Source organism: Lissotriton vulgaris, chromosome 1_1 (genome assembly GCF_964263255.1).
Source record: "Lissotriton vulgaris chromosome 1_1, aLisVul1.2, whole genome shotgun sequence".
Lineage (NCBI taxonomy): Eukaryota > Metazoa > Chordata > Amphibia > Caudata > Salamandridae > Lissotriton > Lissotriton vulgaris.
The window spans coordinates 312,380,991-312,402,510 of NC_141685.1; the positions used below are offsets into that span (position 1 = coordinate 312,380,991).

The following is a 21,520-nucleotide window of genomic DNA, read 5'->3' on the forward strand; positions in this document are numbered from 1 at the left end:
CCCAGCACTCTCTGAAAAGCATTCACTGAATGCACCCATCCAGCCCCAATACACTAAAGCCTGTCTGGGGAGGTGGTTATACCTCCCTATGACAGGGAACCTATTGTCTGGGCCTCCCCTGCAGTTAGTCTGACTTGGAGTCAGTGAAAACATATGTCTGAACTGTTGGAGAACTTGTTTGAAATCAGTTTGTTGCTGATCAGTGAGGCTGTCTGCCAAGGCTACTTCATCCACTGGTCCATCATCAGGATTCTGAGAGAACAGGTCTGGGATAGGGTCACTCTCTTCATCCTGTCCTTCATCAGTAGCCATGAGCAATCCCATCTCGGCCCTGTCAACATATGGTTTCAGTCTGTTGATATGAAGCACCCTGTGGGGGCTCCTGTGAGTTCCAAGATCTACCAAATAGGTAACCTCTCCCTTCTGTACAACAATAGTGTGGGCTCCACTCTACTTCTCTTGGAGAGCTGCTGGGGCCGAAGGCTCCAATGCCCACACCTTCTGTCCTGGCTGGTAAATAGTCAGTACAGTCTTTTGGTCATGCCAGGCTTTCTGTAATTCCTGGCTAGCCTCAAGGTTTTTAGTTGCCTTTTTCATGTACTCAGCCATCCGGGAGCGGAGACCAAGTACATAGTCCACTATGTCCTGTTTAGAGGGTTTGAGAGGTATCTCCCATCCCTCCTTCACCAGACACAATTGGCCTCCTACAGGATGCCCAAACAGAAGTTCAAAAGGGCTGTAGTAAACCCCCTTCTGAGGAACCTCCCTGTATGCAAACAAAAGGCAGGGTAGCAGGATATCCCATCTCCGCCTAAGCTTTTCTGGGAGACCCTTAATCATACCCTTTAAGGTTTTGTTGAATCTTTCAACTAAACAATTGCATTGTGGGTGATAGGGTGTGGTGAATTTGTAATTCACTTCACACTCCTTCCACATTTCAGTCAAGTAGCTGAACATAAAGTTTGTACCTCTGTCAGATACTACCTCCTTAGGAAACCCCACTCTTGAGAACACTCCTAAGAGGGCTCTTGCCACAACAGGTGCTGTAGTGGTCCTAAGGGGAATTGCCGTTTAGAAATACTTTATTCGACAATTAAGTCATAAAAGCACAAAACAAAAACATTTATCACAAGATAAAATCCTCTAAAAATGCATCTAGATAAATATTTAAAAATATTCAACAAAGAATTAAACTCCACATGACTGTTGCCAAACATTAATTAAATAGGTAGATGTAAAAAATTTCCAGTAGATATAAACTTAATTTCAGATCTCATAACACAATCAATTAATCATACTAGGGGCGGCCCTCTTATCATATCTTTGCATCCACCCATAACACTCTCCGTTTGTTTTCGATCAGATGACCCACGCCCATTTTAAAAACTTTGCCATAGCTATGGCAATTGGAAGGCTGGGATCAGTGCATAATATTCTTAATGCCTCATCATCTTTTCGGGAACCTATTGATCGACGTATTGGTTTTACCCATTTATCCTGTGGAGCTGTATACAAGGGGCAAAAGAACAGAAAATGACTAATACTCTCTTGTTTATCTCTACAATTAGGGCATTTGTCATCATTTGTACCAGTCCACCTTGCAGTAAGTGACCTTATGGGCAGGGTACCTACTCTAAATTGAAAATAAAGCTTACGGTCTAATGGTTTCTCAATGGCATCCCAGTATGGTTCTAGTGCTGGGAACGCCTTGAATTCAAGAAATCGCTCCGTAAGATGAGATGAGAGACCTTTAGCGCATTTTACTGAAATTACCATATTCCAATATGCCTTCTTCATATCTTTCTTAGATGGAAATGTTGCATTTGTTGGGTCATCCCACAGTTCACCCATGCCCATTTTCTCTAGCAGAGATCTAATTGCTTTCAGTCAGCTAATTTTGTAAAAGCGGTCTTTTTCGATGATTTCCTTAAGGCCCCGGGCATAATGATATAACTCCTCGGTTGTCCAAGTTCTACGCCAATACAATAGTGTTCGTAGGATGGCCAGATCTTGGCTCACTTATGGAGATGGTAATGGTCTGTGCCGCTTCTGCGACAAACTTCATTACCGTGGGAGATTTTAATCTCCATTTCGACGACCAGGAAGACCGGTCGGCGATAGCCCTTCAACGTGACCTGAAAATCTGCGGGGTTGACCTTATAAATTTGGAGGCTACCCATAACAAGGGCCACTTGCTGGATCCTATTTTCTCAAACATTTCCACTATGAAAGCAGCCCCCCCGATCCCTCTGCCATGGACGGATCATTTTATGATCCCCTTTGCCTGGTAGACCGAGTCGGTGAGCACTCCCCTCACCAGTGTCTGTGCATCGGAAAGACCCTGGGCCGGGCTATCAGTGGAACATTTTTCACGTAGTCTGGAGGCCTCACGCCCATTACTAGCGAAGGACCCTGTCCTGGCAGAAGCAGACTTCTGCAGATGGATGTCGAACACACTCGACGCCGTCCTCCCCGTAAGATCGGCAGGAAGAAAGGAGAAAAGATTGTGCACCGCTCCATGGTACACGCCGGAGCTGAGGGTAATGCGGAGGGTATGTAAAAAACTAGAACGTGTCTGGAGGAAGAACTGGGAAGTAGCTTGTAAAACTGAATACCGAGTGGCGATAAGGAATTACAAGCTCTCCATCCGGCTCGCCAAGACCCAATTCTTGGAGGAGAGAATCAGCAATGCCTCCAACTCCTCTAGAGAAACATTCCATCAAAGAGCTCTTGAGGGTCCCCACACCTTCTGCCCCCACGGATAATTTGGAAGACAAATGCAACAATCTAGCAGAGTACTTCCACACTAAAATTGAAAAAATCCTGATCACCTTGCCCCAAATTAACATAGGAGCCGAGCCCCTGGAGGATGAGGTAATACTTCTTAGGACCCTGGACTCTTTTGGACCAGTCGCCGAGGTTGAAGCTCTTAAAGTCTTATTGTCCATTAAGAGTGGCTCTCCCCGGGACGTTGTCCCCATGAGGATTCTCAAACTGGTTGCCCCCTCCATTGCGGAGCCTATTACTGAGGTAATTAATGCCTCATTAGGTGCTGGTGTAGTCCCACCCAACTGGAAGGGTGCAATAGTAAAAGCCCTCCTAAAAAAACCTAGCTTAGACCCCCTTGATATGGTGAACTACAGGCCCATCTCGCTACTCCCTGGACTAAGTAAAATCACGGAAAAATTGGTTAATTTGCAGCCATGCAATTTCCTTGAGTCCAACGGTGTGCTGAGAAGCTACCAAACAGGCTTTCGCCTGGGCCAAGGCACTGACACCGCCTTGCTGGCAGTCGCGGAGGATGTACGCTGCATCTTGGATTCAGGAGGATCAGTGGCAGTGATCCTCCTGGACCTCAGTGCAGCGTTCGACACTGTCAACCATCGAGTGTTACTTCAGTGACTGTCAGATGCCGGAGTGAGGGGGACAGCGTTGAAATGGCTTAGGTCATTCCTCAGCAATCGGACCTTCCAGGTCTGGGAAGGGGGCGCACGATCGGCATCCACCTACCTCCATTGTGGTGTGCCTCAGGGCTCCTCTCTGAGTCCCACATTATTTAATGTGTACATGGCCCCCCTGGAGGATGTGGTGGCTCCATTTAACATCAAGATCGTGAGCTATGCTGACGACACCCAGCTGGTGTTTGCCCTCTCCCAGGCCATGGATAATTCCCAGGTGCTACATTCCTGCCTATCCAAAGTCCACTCTTGGATGGTGGATTCAGCACTAAAGCTGAATGGCTCAAAAACTGAGATAATGCTGATGGGAATGAAAAATCCCTCACTTCCCTGCTCGGCTTGGCCTAGCTGCCTGGGACCCCTTCCCAAACCCAAGGCCGAGATTAAGAGCCTGGGTATTTGGTTGGAGCAAGATCTCTCCTTCAGGACCCAGGCTTCCAAACTAGCTGGTGTCTGTTTCGGCCTTCTCCGATCGGTGCGCAAAGTGCTGCCTCTGAATCCGTTTCTATCTCGGAAGCTTTTGATCCAGGGCCTGATTATATCTAGATTAGATTTCAGTAATGCAATCTACCTGGGTGCCCCTGAGATCACTCTGAACAAACTTCAACAAGTTCAGAATGCGGCGGCACGAATGCTTCACAACATCCCCATGTCACGATCGGCCAAACCCGCATTGAGGGCGCTGCACTGGTTGCCAGTGCGAGAAAGGGTTAAATTTAAATCTCTCTGCCTTGCACACAAAATCTTGCAAGGCAAAGGCCCTCCTGCCCTCCAAAAGCTGGTGACCCCGTATAAAGCAAGTAGAACTCTGCGCTCTGACCAACAACATTTACTCGTGGTCCCCAGGATCAAAAAGGCCCGATCAGGAGGGAGGAGATTCTCCGTAAAGGTTGTAACCCTTTGGAACTCACTCCCCCTAGGTCTACGCTCGGAGCCATGTCTTCTGCGTTTTCCGTAAACAACTGAAAACTTTTCTCTTCTGCTAAATTGATCCGCCTCTTTTCTTTTATTGTTACGCTGTTTGGTGAAGCGCTGGGATGCTCCAGGGTAACTATGCGCTATACAAAACTGTTTAATAAATAAATAAATAATGAATACTGTTCTTTTACCAAGATCCCAAAACAGAGGAGTTAGGGGGGTGCTTTGGGGGACTCTAGTTGATTTTCTCAAAAATTCATTTTCTGCTAGTGTCAAGTGTTTTACATTTGCGAACCCCCATAGTTCAGCACCATAAAGGACCGAACTTAAGACCTTCATCCCGTAGATCTCAAGGAGTGGTTTAATGGGTTTAGTATAATAAGTTCTAAACCTTTTAAGAAGAAAGCCTGCCTGTTGCTGGTGTCTTAATATAATCATATCTAATTGACTATTCCAGCACATATCTCTCTGTAGGTTGACCCCTAGATATGTAAAGGCGTCAACCTGCTCTAGCGGGCATTTATTCATGTATATACTTCCCTTAAATGGTTTTGCTGACTTGGTACATCTAGGTTCCGTAAGAACCATAAATTTTGTTTTGGGGGTGTTCATTTCGAGCCCGCGCAACCGGCAAAAATCTGTGAAGCGCTGGAGTGCTCGTTGGAGTCCACTTGGTGTTTTTGACATTATCAGTGTGTCGTCCCCGAACATAAGGATCGGGACACACTTTCCATCCATCACTGGGGCATCAATAGGGACCAGGGAGAGATAATCTGCGGCCCCATTCACGAAGAGGGAGAACAGGGTAGGTGCCAAAACGCAACCCTGTCTCACCCCCCGCTCAACAGGAAAGGTATCTGTAACCTCCCCCTGCTTTCCCCATCTAACCTTAGCGTAATTGTCCTCGTGTAAACGGACAACTAGGGTCAACAGTTCCAGGGCCATTCCTAGCTCCTCCAGGGCTTGCCAGAGTTTTCCGTGTGGAACCAAATCAAATGCCGCCCTTAAGTCGACAAATACCGCATGGAGTACCCCCTTTTCCAAGACAACTGTTCGCCAATAGAGTATAGTTAACCGAAAGACCTGACCTATCGTACTGGTCCTGGGACGGAAACCGGCCTGTAATGGGGTCAAGATGTCTCCTTCGTCCATCCAGTCGTGGATCTTTCCCAGAACCAGACGACCCATTATTTTTTGGATAGAGTCGATCAGGCTAATAGGCCTGTAGTTGCCCGCTAGGGACTTATCCCCTTTTTTATAGACAGGCACGATTTCTGCTCCCTTCCATGAATGAGGGACAGCCATCCCTTGAGCTATTGCGTTGGACAAATAGGCGATATATAGTCGCCATCTTCCCTTATCACTTAAAAATAGATCCGTGGGTATGCAGTCCATCCCCGGGGAACGCCCCTCAATTACTGAGTTTAGAGCCCTGTCTACATCCCCTAAACTAAAAACAACATCCTCATAAAGAGTAAAAACAAAAGCCGCCTCACTTTGATTATCTTCTGTGTTGGCGTACTGGGGCTTGAAATACTCAATCCAAGAGTTTTGGGGGACATTGTTTTGCGGACTATCTGCACACGCACCTCCATCCCATTTGTAAGTATCCCAAGGGGAATTGCCTCTGGGTACCTAGTTGCATGGTCCACCACCACTAGGATAAACCTATGCCCAGATGCTGTCTGAGGATCCATTGGTCCAGCAATGTCAATCCCCACTCTTTCAAATGGAACCCCCACCACAGGTAGTGGTATCAGGGAGGCCTTTGTGGTGCCACCTGCCTTACCACTGGCGTGAAAGGTTTCACTGGAGCGACAAAACTCCTTGGTGTCTTCAGACATGTGGGGCCAGTGAAAGTGAGGAACAATTTTGTCCCAAGTCTTGTTCTGGCCCATTTGTCCTGTTAAGGGAATATAATGGGCTAGTGTCAATAGGAAGTCCCTGAATTTCAGAGGTATAACCAACCTCTGGCTGTACCAGGCTTGGGGTCTCTCCCCTTTGCGTACATGAGTCCATCATCCCAATAAATGTTATGGGTGCCACTAGCATTCCCAGCAGCCTCAGCAGCAGCTTGCTGTCTGAGGGGTTCAAGAGAAGGGCAGCTCAGCTGCTCCTGATGCAGATCTGCCCTGTCCCCTAGAACTCAACCTGATCTGTCTCAAGCTCCTCTGTGACAGTTCCTTCTTCATGGGTACAATCATCTCCCTCAAGACTCTGATCATCACTCTGAGGCAGGGGGGAAGGCACTGCCTTTACCCTACTGCTCCTTTTCTTGGATGGCACCTGGTCCATTATTCCAGAATCTAGGGCCTGTTCAGTGTCAGACTTTTTGACCTGTGATCTAGTCACAGCTAACACATGTGCAGAGATACCTAACATTTCTGTATGGGTCCTAAACTCCACTTCAGACCAGGCTGAAGTTTCTAGATCATTGCCAAGCAAGCATTCAACAGGGAGGTCTGCACTGACCACAACCTTCTTAAGTCCAGTTACCCCTCCCCAGGAGAAATTAACAACTGCCAGGGCATGGTTGGTCCTGACACTGCTAGCATTGGTCACTTGGTAAAGTTCACCAAGTATCATCTATCCAGGGTCCACAAGGTCTTGTGTCACCGTAGTGACACTTGCTCCTGTGTCCCTGTATGATGTTGTCTGTACTTGCCCAGATTACTGGGACTCACAGAGGTCATGTATATATGCCAAATAAACAAAGGAAGAGTGTCCGTCGGAAAAGCGTTCAGAATGATTATAGCACGTGAGATTGAGGCCAGTTGTAAGTGGTCGTATGGAAAGACCAATTTCAAGAAAAAATGCAAGATTTTTTCAGGAAACCCTCACTCACCCTAGTGGTGACATGCTTCATCATCGGGTCCACCGGGAGAGATCGAATACCTCCCCGGTGTGCTGCGACGCCAGGAGACTGCGGAGCAGGTTTTCGTGAGGGTAGGGAGTGAAAAAAGTGGTGAATTTAAAAATGTCCAAGGTTGTACCAAAAAATCATTTATTGGCTGGTCAACCTGACATAATAAAAACTATGTGTGGAGAAAACTATCCAAATAAAGTATACTGGTGTTTCCCTTTTAAAGAAGGGTCAACATGTTTCTGCCCGTGTTATGTGTGACTTTACAGGGCTTTCTTCAGGACCAGTTTGCGAGTGTTACCTTGACAGGTCTGGGCGCGCTAAGGCCCACCCTGCCAAAGGCAGTGAAAGTTAAAATAGCAATATGTGTGAAAAGGTGCATAAAAAATACAAACTTGTAAGTCTGGGGTTTTACCTCTGTTACGAGGAACCTAGAAGTCTGTGGACAAATGGTGAGACAAACAGACAAATAAACAAACAAAGAACATAAAATCAATCGATATTGTTCATTTTTTAATGGCAATTGATGCAACTCGGTGGCGTGACACGTGCTGGCATACCTATCAAAGGCCGTGGCCGAGATGAATGGGATGCGAAGGAAAAGTTGTGCCACAAGCCGGGGTGGTGGGCCTCAACTAGCGCTGAGAAGTGTAGTCCAGCGCGCTCTGTTGCACGTTTATCTAAGGCAACAGACTGACAAATGGAGACTTACAGTGTTAAGTCCATCCGTGCGGGAAGCCAGAAGTGGTTACCCGTTGGTACATGGCTACCTATGGTCGGGAGACGAGGAGTTGGTCCCGGAAGTGGTGAGCGTGGAGGCAAAGCTGCCGAGTAAATACCGGTAACTCTGCTGGCCATGACTTGTACCTATGATCAAGCACACATATACATGAGCGTGAAAAGAAAGATTATCCTCACTTGTAAAAAGATGAACCACGCCCCATAGAACTCAGGAGGGGGGTGGGAGCGAAAATGGCACACCCTGTTTGGGAAGGAAAAAACACATACAGAGAGGATTTTAGAGACCTGGCAGAATCTCGTGCAATAGACTTATCTTAGTGGAGGATGTCCGGAGAATGTTCCTCACGCCCACAACGCTCTGCACCCTCTCGGTACCTAGCCCTTCACTCAGGATCCACGAGATCCAGTGAGCCCTCACTTAGGATCCACGAGATCCAGTGAGGGAACAGCTAGGTACCGAGAGGGTGCAGAGCGTTGCGGGGTGGGCCTTAGCGCGCCCAGACCTGTCAAGGTAACACTCGCAAACTGGTCCTGAAGGAAGCCCTGTAAAGTCACACATAACACGGGCAGAAACATGTTGACCTTTCTTTAAAAGGGAAACACCAGTATACTTTATTTGGATAGTTTTCCCCACACATAGTTTTTATTATGTCAGGTTGACCAGCCAATAAATGATTTTTTGGTACAACCTTGGACATTTTTAAATTCACCACTTTTTTCACTCCCTACCCTCCTGGCGTCGCAGCACACCGGGGAGGTATTCGATCTCTCCCGGTCGACCCGATGATGAAGCATGTCACCACTAGGGTGAGTGAGGGTTTCCTGAAAAAATCTTGCATTTGTTCTTGAAATTGGTCTTTCCATACGACCACTTACAACTGGCCTCAATCTCACGTGCTATAATCATTCTGAACGCTTTTCCGACGGACACTCTTCCTTTGTTTATTTGCTATTTGACTGGGGACCAAGAGTGCCCGAATCCCTTTCTCTCCTTTTGTTGATTTATATGTATATGCCTCCATCACAGACTATCACAGCCTGAGTTGGAATTCTGACTAGGCCACAGCCCATCTCAGTACCCAGGGTTAACCCTACTACACCCGTCTGCTGAGTACCACCACTTGAAGCTGAACTAGGGGGAACAGTTCCCTTAGGGGCAATGGTGGCTGGAGTTGCATCCTTCTTGGTTCAATCACTGGTCCAATGGCTATTCTCTTTACAGATTTTACACAATGGTTTCTTTTGCCCTTTCCTTTCTTGGAAGTTTGGGAATCCCCACCATTAGAAGCTTTTTGAGGACCTTGTGAAGACTTCTCACCACCCTTAGTAAGATCTTGCTTCTTTTGGTCGCCACCTTGGTTCTGTACTTACTGCTTCACCCTGGTTCTGACCCATTTGTCTGCCTTCTTTCCCAATTCTTGGGGAGAGGTCATATCAGTATCTACCAGGTGCTGGTCCAACAGCTGATTTTGACAGTTATTAAGGATTTGCTCCCTCGTGATCAGATTATACAATCCTGTATAGTCACACACTTTACTGCCCAAAACCCAGCCTTCTAGAGCCTTAGTAGCACAATCAACAAAGTCAACTCAGTCCTGTGTCTGTGCCTTTTGGGTATCTCTGAACTGTATTGTATATTGCTCAGTGGTTAGGCCAAACCCAAACTTTGTAATCATCTGCATCCTCTTCTCAGACAGTGAGGAAATTGTCTCTACCTGTGTCTGCAAAGGAGAGCCACAAGATTGCTGCGCACAGCTCCTGGGGGACCATCTGTACTTTGCAGGCCCTTTCCAGTGCAATTATCCATTTGTGGATGTCATCCCCGTTCTGATAGGGAGGGACAATCTTGTTTAAGTTTCTACCATGGGTGGACCCAGGGAGGGGGTGGTTACACCCCTTTCCCTTTGTCCAGTTTCGTGCCAGAGCAGGGGCGGCGCGCACCTGCAGCCTCTTTGAACTGGGCTATGCACAGGGACACCAAGTGTACCCCCAGCACTGTTTGAAAAGCATTCACTGAATGTGCCCACCCAGCCCCAATACACTAAAGCCTGTCTTGGTAAGTGGTTACACCTCCCTGTGACAGGAAACCTATTGTCCAGGCCTCCCCTGCTGGAGTTTCGTCCAGCAGCAGGAGGTCAGAAGTGTGTCTCTTGCTGCAGCATCCATTTTGTGATGCTGGGGCTTTTTTAAACTATTTCCGGTCAGGTAAGGGTGTACACGTCTTCTCCCTGCTTAGCAGGGCCCCAGCCAGATGAAAGTCAAAATACAGTGAAACATCAGCAAAAAGTGGGGGTAACCATAGTAAGCAGATCCCACTCTCCTACAATCAACATAAAACATATTAGCATAAAAAATATTGATATAGAACACAATTGATTAAAAGTCACAAATACATCTGAAACAATAAATTACAAACATTTCTGCATCAATGTAAAAAATTCCAACTGTAAAACATATATTAACAAAAAAATAAATACCCTTACAACACAAGTTAAAAGTAGAACATACAAAATAATTAGCACATAGCTATTACATTTACACAGAAAACATAAATAAGCATGCTTATAACATTTTTATGAAATGATCTAAAAATACAATGTGTATTCTATAAAGTAAATAAAATATTACATAAAGAATTTACTATTAAGATTTAAATATAACACCTTAAACCTTCAAAGTGTTATACATTACTAGCAATAAAGTATACTACTAAATGAACAAGCTATATATTATTAAACGAAGGGAAGCTCTCACAGTTCTGATGCTGTGGAAAAATAAAGCAGTGCATTTCTTCAAAGTAGATAATTTAAAGGCGTATCCCAATAAGTGCAAAATCTTTGGTAAAAAGAAATCCCAAAACAAAATATATAATTTTGGGCACGGCATACTTTGTCTGAGTCAATAAAATGTATAAGTAAATGCATTCATGAAAATGTGAGATTCAGCATTACTACCCTCGTTTTAAACCATAGCATACATCCATGGAAATGACCAAATTAAATTGCCAGGAGGGTATGGAGTCCAGGCATATGTAGTTTGGGAAACAATTGTTTTGGAGCACTCTGGAAAATTGTGAAACATGCCCTGGAAATTATCATAAATGATTTATCGGCAGATGTTAGTATTTATGGACCAATGAGCTTAATCAGTATCTCCATGCTTTTAGGCTACTGAGCTTGAGGCAGTGATGAAATTAGTTGGTACATTGCCTTTCTCTTGAATAAAAGTAGGTATGTTGTCACCAGTCCATACAACAACATTTTGAATGTCTAGGGAATACTCAAATCATATCCTTATAAGCCACATGACTCATATCAGGGAACTGCTAGCAGCTTGGAGCTGTTGAATTAAACACCACTAGAGAGCAGCAGAGACGCAGAGTCGGCGAGTTGTGAGTTTCGAGAAGGAGCGAGGTGGGAGGAAGCAGCGGCTCCGGCAGCTCTGGTTTTCTCGCTGCGAGGCAGTCAACCCTCGGTGTAGAGAATACCGCTATACGGTGGAAAGATTGGCAGTGGCGGCGCTGCAGTGTGGAAAGTGCCGTGAGTGTCCGGACGCCCTAGTGACAACGATGCCGCAACTCCCGCAAGAGGCGGTAAATCTTCAATAAAGCGGAGGGCAGCGCTGTGAGTACCATAAGGCGGGGGGCTGAGAGACCCAAGAGTCCCGTGAGCACAGTGGTGGCGCTAATTGTTGGGACTTGGTTGGACTTGTTCAGACGTGACCTCCTGCGTTTCCGTCTTCAAAATTCTGTCTTAAATTTCCTCAGACTCGCCCATTGTCATCGCCATAGCCACCGTCATAGCCATCATCATCATTATTACCATCACTATTACCATTACCGTCGCCATCTCCGCTGTTGCTGGCTTCGCAGTGGGAGAGGTGTTTCCCCCTCCCTTTTCTATCTGGTGAGCGGAGTGGCTAGGCTGGAGCAGGAGTCACATCACCTTCTCTTAGCGTGTTGGCTGGTCAAGGCGGGTTTGTTGGGGCTGCTTGGAGGATAAACCGCTAAATGAATATCTGCATGATCTGTATGATCTGTTTGGGCTGTCTGGCCGCCTGAATTGGAGTCAGAGCTCAAACCTGTGCTGCAATCGGTGGCCTCAGGTAGCAAAAGGAGAGGGCTGCCATCAAACCGCCATCAAACAGTCCACAGGGGGCCGCAACGGTTGCGCCATCAGAGGACAGGGACAGGGATTACTTCCTATAGCATCCTTTAGCATCCCCTGTGGCGCACACTATCGCAAGGGTACCTCGTAAATATTTCACTTCATATATTTTTAAGGTCCTGTGCATTGAGGCAGTCAAGGTCAAGGCGGTGGTCGTAGTGGGTCGTAGCGGTCCCCATCCTACGGGTCCCCATTCTATGTGTAAGATGACTTCCAGAAAACTACGCTCTGGACGTACAAGGAAATTAAGGAGATCATATAGTGGAACTAAAAACGTACAACATCTTTGTTACAAATCTCAACCAACTATTACGGGTTTCCTCCGGAAAGATCCCCTAATAGTTCCTATGGAGGTTGCATCGGGGCAAAATAGTCCGCATTTTAAGTCTGCCTTAGGAACATCACCCTTTCCTTTTACAGGGGGTGCCCAGGGAAACCCGTATGACTCCACGGGGGGCCTGGTCATGCCCCAAGAAGGGGCAAGGGGCCAGATAAGATCAGGCACGGAAGAGGACTTAGTTAGCTTTCTACCGGTCACATCTTTAGGGATAAATTCGGTCCCTGGCCCATGTGGTAATCTTTTAACCCAACGGTCCTCACAGTCACAGTTACAACATAGCCTTTATAACCCTTCAAACGCATTAGAAGTGGAGTTTCCTGCTGCCGGTACAGCTGTTGCTTCGGACGTTGCTTCGCAAGCAGGTAGGGGCTTGGACTTGGATCGTCCTCTTAACCAGCAGAATCAGCAATCCACTACACTGAGTGGAGAAAAATCATCCAGCAAGATCATGGGTGTACACGTTGCCCCTATTGAGGGGGACACTTGCATGGTGCTCAGTGAAGAGCGTGCGCTTGGGTGCATTGAAGGCACCCGGGAGGAAGTTGGGAAGGTCACTGTCGCAATGGTGGGTAAGCCTTCTTTTTGCGGAGAACCCAACCTAAGGGAAGACTTTACACTCCCAGATATTGACATTGAAGCTCAAACAATGGGTTGGGGAGCTACCAATGTAAACCCTGTGAAGAACTCTGTGAAGAACCCTGTAAAGAATGGGTATCCAATGAGCAGCCCGAAGGAGCAGAACATCTGCAATGCAAACTCCCCTTTCAGGCGCTTCTCTTTGCCCCTATTATATTGTAGTACAAGTCCTCTAAATGGTAAATCTGTGGAGTCTGTCGATGATGCTCATGATGCCCATGATGTATTTTTGCCTTGCCCACAAGCAAAGCCAGTTAATGATAAAGATGGGGTGTCCTCAGAATATTTTGTTTGTGTTGAAAGACTTTTAAGTTCTATTTTGTCCTTATTGGAGAAATCCGTTTTTAGTTCAGATCACATGCTGGAAATGATTTCCGTAATGCTGTTTGAAGTTCAAAAAGTGAATAAATTAGGCACCATTATTCACCCCTCTGACATTCCCGTAAGTCTGAACGAACAACCTGACGTTAGACCCCTTTTACCTGTACCTCGTGTAGAGCAGAGAGATGTGTCTGTTAAAGCAGGTACGCCCTTCTCCTCACTGCCCCCAATAGAATCTTCCTGCAACCTTGAAAATGAAGAGCTTTGTTTAAGCTCACTTTTTGAGGAAACTGTAGTGGGCCTTCCTTTGGGACATGTTCCACTAAAACTTTACCCTTTGTTTATTAATGGGAAAAGGGGGGCTGGTGGAGCTGTTGAGGAATTAGAGAAAATCGAGGTAAATGTTGGGCAAAAAGGAGGGGGAGGGATAGAGGGGGAGGCTCTAACTCCATCTGCCCCACAAGTCCAATTTTCAAACTCTTTGTCGAACGCGGGAATTAAAGTAGGGAGGAGGGGAGAGCCTGCAAAAAAATGCAAGGGGGAAAATGGGAAGAAGAACAAAAAAAGGAAAAGACGATTCCCTAAACGAAAAATTTCAAAGTTACATTTTCAACAGATCCCAGATAGCCATTATGTTGCGCAGACTGTAATGGAGGAGGGTGGTTCCAAATTGTTAATTGGGAAAGGTGTTCCTAGGATCCCTGTCACAGTACTTCCGTCCCCAAAAGGGAGAGCAGGGGTCACCGAAGCAGCAGTGGCGCCATCAAGTCCTCCGTTGCAGTCCCCTCTAATACCTCATCCTCTTCAGTCCAGTGAGGGGGATGATCTCTTGGGGAGGAGAAAAATACAGGGAGGTGGAGACCATGTACCTTCAACATGGCTATAGAACGGGGGGATGGACCAGACGACAACCTAATGGTAGGGTCTCACATGCCGATCGGATTCAAGGTGAAAGTACAGACAGTTAACTATGGAGATAGGGTGCCTCTATGGATTCCCCAAAGAGATGCTGCAAAGAAAGATACTATGGTGCAGACTGCTTTATCGCCCATGGTGGACTTCATCTGGCTATTCGAGACTGAGTCTGAGTCGATAAACAGAGGACTTATTCTCAAACTTTTCTCTGAAATATAGGCATTGAAGTTGATAGAAAGTAGGGATATCCTAAATGTGAATATCATTGAGCATGAGAATGTTTCCTTTTCTAGGGTCACCTTCTGCTCTTTGCTTGTGGCCAATTTGGCCTTACAGAATTGTGAGCACGTTCTTAAACGAGGGCTGGACATAATTTCTGTATTAAATTCTGAGGATTATTCTACCAGGCACAGTTCAATCCAATGCCCACAAGATCAGAGGCAGGGCACTTCTGTGGTGTGGGACGCTATGGGCCCTGACCTAGAGTTCCCTATGGGCAATGCTAAAAATATTACGGTCTTATTAAATAAAAAGGGCCGATCAATAAATTTGGTGTCTGACCCTGTAGTCGCACATCATTCTCCTAATAAAGAAGATGTTTTAGCCCAGTGGAGTTGGGTAGCAAAAACCCTGAACACCAACTGTACAGAGGTAGAAAAAAGAGCTCCTCTAAGGTAGCCAGGGGGGGCTTCTTCTGTCCTGGAATATGGCCGGTCTGGGGCATGATGAGGAGAAATTTAATTATTTAAAATCTTTAAACCCTCTGATTATATGCTTACAAGAGACTTGGGCGTGTAAAGATTTTGATTGTGATGGGTTTTTTACCTTCTCTTGCTAAGCATTCTGAAAGGGGACATGCTAGTGGCGGGGTCTCCATTTTGCTTAAGAACAGTATCAATTGGAATCAAAAAGTCTTTTATCACCCGTCTAATCTTTGCATCTGTATGAAGTTGGCATGTCTAGGAGAGTTTGGTAGGTCTTCTTTCTTCCTGGTGGCAAATCTCTATGTTCCCCAGGTAAAAACTTTGATTCGCTGTTGCGTTTACTTTTTTTATATATTAATGAAATAGCCACCATGGAAGAATGCCCTTTAGTGGTATTAGTGGGAGATTTAAATGCAAAAATTTCCAATTCATCGCAGGCAATATATGCTAACCCAGACAAAGAGGAAATTTGGCACATTCCTGAATCCTTTTTACCGGATAAAATAAAAAAGTCAAGTCAAGTCAAAAGATTTGTATAGCGCGCTACATACCCAGAGGGTCTCAAGGCGCTTTAAGAAGGGTGGGGAGTTACTTGTCGAATATCCACGTTTTGAGTTGCTTTCTGAATGCTAGGTGGTTCTGAGTAAGGTGAAGGTGAGTGGGAAGTGAGCTCCAAGTTTTAGCTGCTAGGTAGGAGAAGGATCTACCTCCCATGGTGGTTTTGTTGATGCGAGGTACAGTGGCGAGGGCTTGGTTGGAGGATCGTAGCTGGCGGGAGGGGGTGTAAAAGGAGAGTCGTGTGTTGAGGCATTCGGGTCCGATTTCGTAGAGTGCTTTGTGTGCGTGGGTTAGGAGCCGGAAAGTGATCCTCTTATTGATGGGGAGCCAGTGGAGGTTTTTCAGGTGATCAGAGATGTGTTCTTTACGCGGGATGTCTAATATGAGCCTGGCTGAGGCGTTCTGGATGCGTTGTAGTTTTTTCTGGAGTTTTGCGGTGGTGCCGGCGTAGAGGGTGTTTCCGTAGTCCAGTCGGCTCGTGACCCGAGCGTGGGTGACTGTTTTTCTAGTTTCGGTAGGGATCCAGCAAAATGTTTTTTTGAGCATGCGAAGAATGTTGAAGCAAGATGAAGAAACGGCGTTGACTTGTCTGTTCATCGAGAGTGAGGAATCCAGGATGACGCCCAGGTTCCGTGCGTGTTCCGTCGGGATGGGTGCTTTCCAAGGGCCTCTGGCCACCAGGAGTCGTCCCAGGCGGAGGGGGAGGTACCTAAGATGAGGACTTCTGTTTTGTCTGAGTTCAGTTTCAGACAGCTGTGCTTCATCCATTCAGCTACTTCTTTCATTCCTTCGTGTAGGTTGGTTTTGGCCGTGTTAGGGTCTCTGGTGAGTGATAGGATCAGTTGAGTGTCGTCGGCGTAGGAGATGATGTTGAGGTTATGTTGGCGTGCGATGGCCGCGAGGGGGCTCATGTAAACGTTGAAGAGGGTGGGACTGAGTGAAGACCCTTGAGGTACCCCGCAGATGACTTCAGTAGCCTCTGACTTGAAAGGTGGAAGGCGGACTCTCTGGGTTCTTCCGGAGAGGAACGAGGTGATCCGTTTCAGTGCTTTTCCTTGGATTCCGATGTTTTTGAGGCGCTGTAGAAGGGCGCTATGGCAGACTGTGTCGAAGGCTGCGGAGAGGTCGAGGAGGATGAGGGCGACTGTGTCTCCATTGTCCAGTAGAGTTCGAATGTCGTCTGTTGCTGCGATGAGGGCGATTTCGGTGCTGTGCTTGGCTCGGAAGCCGGACTGTGAGGAGTCGAGGGATTTGTTGGTTTCGAGGAATGCAGCGAGTTGGTTGTTGACAGCTTTCTCAATGACTTTGGTCGGGAATGGAAGGAGTGAGATAGGGCGGTAGTTTTTGAGTTCGGTGGGGTCAGCTGTGGGTTTCTTCAGGAGGTGCTGAGTTCGGCATGTTTCCAGCTTTCCGGGAAGGTTGCGGAGTTGAGGGAGCAGTTGATGACGTCTCGGAGGTGCGGTGCAATAATGGAGTCTGCTTTGTTAAAGATGTGGTGAGGGCAAGGGTCTGTGGGGGATCCTGAGTGGATAGAGTTTATCAGACGGATGGTGTCCTCAGTGGAGATTGGCTTCCAGTCATTGAGGATGTTCAGGGGGGGTGGGGGTCTTGCGGGGGATTGGGTGGGTTGGTCTCCGGGTTGGTTGTCGAAGCTGTTGTGGATGTCTGCAATTTTGTTGTGGAAGAATGAGGCTAGGGAGTCGCAGAGGGCTTGAGAGGGGGTGATGTCGTTGGAGTTGGCTGAGGGGTTGGTAAATTCCTTGACGATGTTGAATAATTCCTTGCTGTTGTGGGCGTTGTTATCCAGACGGTCCTTGAAGGCTGCTTTCTTGGCATTTCGGATTAGTTGGTGGTGTATGCGGGTGGCGTTTTTGAAGGCGTCCTTGGTGCTGGTGGTTGGGTCTTTTTTCCAGGCCTTCTCGAGGGAGCGACAAAGTTTCTTGGATTTCTTAAGGTCATCGTTGAACCAGGAGGCCTTCTTGCTGCCTAGTTTGATTTGTCGTTTTCTCAGTGGTGCTAGGATGTCGGCGCTGTTGGATAACCATTGGGTGAGGTTGGTGGCTGCTTGGTCTGGGTTTGAGGAGTGGGCGGGGGGCTTTTGAAGAAGCGATGAGGAGATCTGGTCGGTGGTGATTTTGTTCCAGTTTCTTAGCTCAATTTACTTTTCTTTCTTCTCGTGCACAAAGTTTACTGGATTACATAGCCATTTCGTATCAAATGTTTGGGGCTTGTGAAAATTTAGAGGTCATCCCTTCAGTATGGAGTGATCATAGTGTAATAGGCTTGACTTTGGGCTTTAACTAACCTGCATTGAATCAAGGGCACTTGTGCCATGGCTCGATTGATTTTAATAAGTCTAATGGCGGTTCATTTTGGACACAAAAAAATACAGTCGATGTAGGTGCGATAGTGAAAAAAAGTTTTCAAGAACAGCACGGAAACGCTTACGCTAATATCATGCAATTTTTTGAGGCACAAATGAGGTAGATAAAAAACTTAAGCTCAGTATCCTCTGGCCGATGCAGAGTAAATCAGGTTTCCCCTATCCTGAAGGCCTTAAACCTTGAAATTAACAATTTAGTGCAGAAGCAATACAAACATTTTTCCACAGCCGTGCAACAGGAAATTAATCACCTAAAGCGAGTTACAGGCCGCTATAAATTAAGAGTAAGGAGAGATGAGATGGATGCTAAATGGATTGGGCTGAGAGAAGCAGCAAAAGCCAAAGATTCAAAAAAGTATTGGCACCTGATCGCAGAGTATTGTGACTCCAGACAGAGGGCACTTCCGATCCCGATCCCAGAAAGTGAGTGGGTGGACTATCAGCCTGATTCATGTAGCTAAATTGCACTCGCAAAGGGCCAGATTCTCAGAATCTGGCCCTTTGCGAGCGCAATTTTTGCATTTGGTATTCATGATACCAAATGCAAAAATCGCTATTTAAGAATTCGCATATTTGCGTGGAATGGCATTTAAGGAATCTCTAATAGAGATTCCTTAAATGCTATTCATGACACACAACAAAATAGCGATTTTGGACTTTTGGGGCCGCTATTTACCGACAGGTCAGACCTGTCGGTAAATAGCATAAACTCAGAAAAATGCTTTTAAAAGCATTTTTCAAAGTTGCATGTAGCACACACACATGTCCTTTGGACATGTGTGTGCGCAACACCTGTCCAAAAGTGCATTTTAGGGGTGCTACAGGGCGTCCTTTGGACACCCCTGTCACCCTTAAAATCGCTATCTCAGTTGCGAGTAGCAAATTGCTACTCGCAAATCCCCAATCATTCCAATGGGCCTCTTGGCCCATAGGAATGAATGGGGAGTATTTGCGAGTAGCAAATTGCTACTCGCAAATAAAGAACATGTAGGAATCGCTATTTAAGTAGCAATTCCTACATGAATGCCGTTTTGCGTGTCCTCAATAGCGAATAGCTATGATTCGCTATTAGGGACACGCAAAACGGCCCGTACATGAATCAGGCTGCTAATTTCTTTATTATATAAACCTAATAGCTCAGTCCCATTTCAGATGCCTGTAATAGAGGAGGCTGGTTGTGGCGATTACGGTCCCCCATCAAGGGCTGAAGTGATGGGTTACATAAAGAACGCTAGAACCTCTGGTGCTCAAGGCCCTGATGGTATACCGATCATGCTAATTAAACGGGATCCGGTCGCATGGGGAGCTTTCCTGGTGCCACTGTTTGACTTTTGTTTTCAATCGATTAGCATTCCCTCATCTTGGAAGGGGGGTATCATAGTCCCGCTGTATAAAAAGGGCTCAAAAAGGTCACCTTCTAGCTTCAGACAGATTACGCTGCTAGACGCTGCGGGCAAATTATTTCCAAAAAGTATACTTCAGCATTTGCAGCAGTGGGCCCAAGAACATAACATCTTACCGGCAGAACAGGCAGGCTTCAGAAAGAACCACGGAACGCTGGATAGCATCGCGGTCGTTCAAACTATTGTGGAGAAATATGCTTTTTCAAAAGGCATGTTGGTCTACACAGCTTTTATTGATTTTTCCACGGCGTTTGACAAAGTGGATCGTCAGACGCTGTGGAGAAAGCTCTCTCATCTGGGTATGCCACACCATCTCCTAGGCCTCATATTAGAATTACACACAGACACTTGGTGTCAAGTGATGATGGGCGGCTCGCAGGGGCTTTCCTGAAGGATTAATACACATAATGGCCTCAAGCAGGGTTGCCTGTTGGCCCCTCTTTTGTTCTCTTTTTATATCTATGACCTCCCCGAGAAAGTAAACTCAGCGAAGGGGGATGCCCCTAGAATTTGTACAATGTCTATTGGCACTCTACTATATGCAGATGACGTTGCTATTTTTGATCTAACCCCCATTGGTTTGCAGCGTCGTCTGGATGCCTTGACTAATTATGTGGAGGAGCATTGTTTGAAAATCAACATTGCCAAAAGTAAAATTTTAGTCTTTCGCAAGAAAGGTCTTAGAATAAAGAAAGGGTATAAATGGCTGTTGGGGCAGGAAGAACTTGAATTGGTCAAAGCGTACCTGTATTTAGGGAAGGTTTTTTCAAAAAACGGGCGTGACTCAGAGCACATCAACCGTTGTGTTGGTAAGGCTGCCTCCAAGGCTGAAGCCCTAAATAGATTTTATAAGACCTGTGGGAGACGTCATTTTAATCATGTTCTGTCAGTGTTTAAGGTTAAAATTCCCCCAACTTTAACCTATGCTGCAGAAGTTTTGGATAGGAATTACTGGCTCTCTTTCGATAAGGCTGAAGGCCGGTTTTTTCGTCAAATTTGTAATTTAAATTCCATGGCAGCCCCACATGTTCTTCGTTTGGAATTCCATTTAGTTTCTTCTTACACTTCTTCCCTGGCAGCGGTCCTCAGGTGGGGGAACTCTTTTTGTTGGGGTGTTGAGGGCATGTTAAGGGCCGCTTTGAAGCTGGAAATTTTTGTAAAATTAAAAGAGAAATCAGCTTTTTTTAGATCTTTTGCTTACGCAAACCATCTATTTGGGCTCAATTTAAATAGTGACTCACCCATCCCAAAGTCTGTACTGTAGTCGTTTTTAAAGAGGTCTGTAAGCATGATTAGTACAACAAGAGATATAGCTTTAAGTCATCCTAAAGTTCGTAACGAGGTGATCTGCGTGAGTGTGATGGGGAGCGGACCCCAGCCCTATCTCTCATGGAATGTTCCACATGGCATCAGAAGATTAATACTTCTTTTAAGAATGAACCTATTGCCCTTGAGAGACGTATCAGGCATTTGGGAAAAAACTCCTAGAGATGAGAGAATTTGTGAACTGTGCCACTCCCAAATGCAGGATCTCAATCATGTGCTATTTGTGTGTCCAGAACTTTTAAGGGCAAGGCATATGTTTTTGAGACCCTCTTTTATTAAATTTAATATTCGTTCCGCTGAGGAGGCCCGATCTTTTGTGTTGTCCCCTCCTAATGAAATGATCTGCCATAGAATATTTCAATTTTTTAAAACATTTCTAGTTATTTATTCGAATTTCCGAATTTTTGTTTAGTTGGTATGTGTAATGTTTTGCCGATTGCTTAAGGTAGATTTTTGTATTTGTTATAAAGCATGTTCTTTTTATTGTATAGGTGTATTTTTGTGGACCTCCGTTGGAGTTCCGTAACAAATAAACTAATTGACTTGACTTGAATTAAACGTTAGAATACATTGTATATGTTGCTTTTCTGCCACAACAGGGAAATGGTTGGATTACAACTTAAAGTGAAGAATGGTGATGCTAGTGGTTAATTCCTCAGAAAATGTAAGAATCTATTCAATTCCTTAACAACTTGACAAATTGCAGATTTAGTGATGAGTGTATGGGTTTCAAGCCTGCCAGACAATGTATATTTATAATTATTTTTCATTCCAACTATTTCTCACAG

General features: G+C 45.9%; 1 protein-coding gene across 2 annotated transcripts in view; it reads left to right on the top strand.

The window, feature by feature from the left end:
- LOC147747103 (vitamin D3 hydroxylase-associated protein-like) overlaps nt 1–21,520 on the top strand; it is a 349,697-nt gene that overhangs the window by 209,736 nt on the left and 118,441 nt on the right. The gene's annotated exons all lie outside the window — the stretch shown is intronic.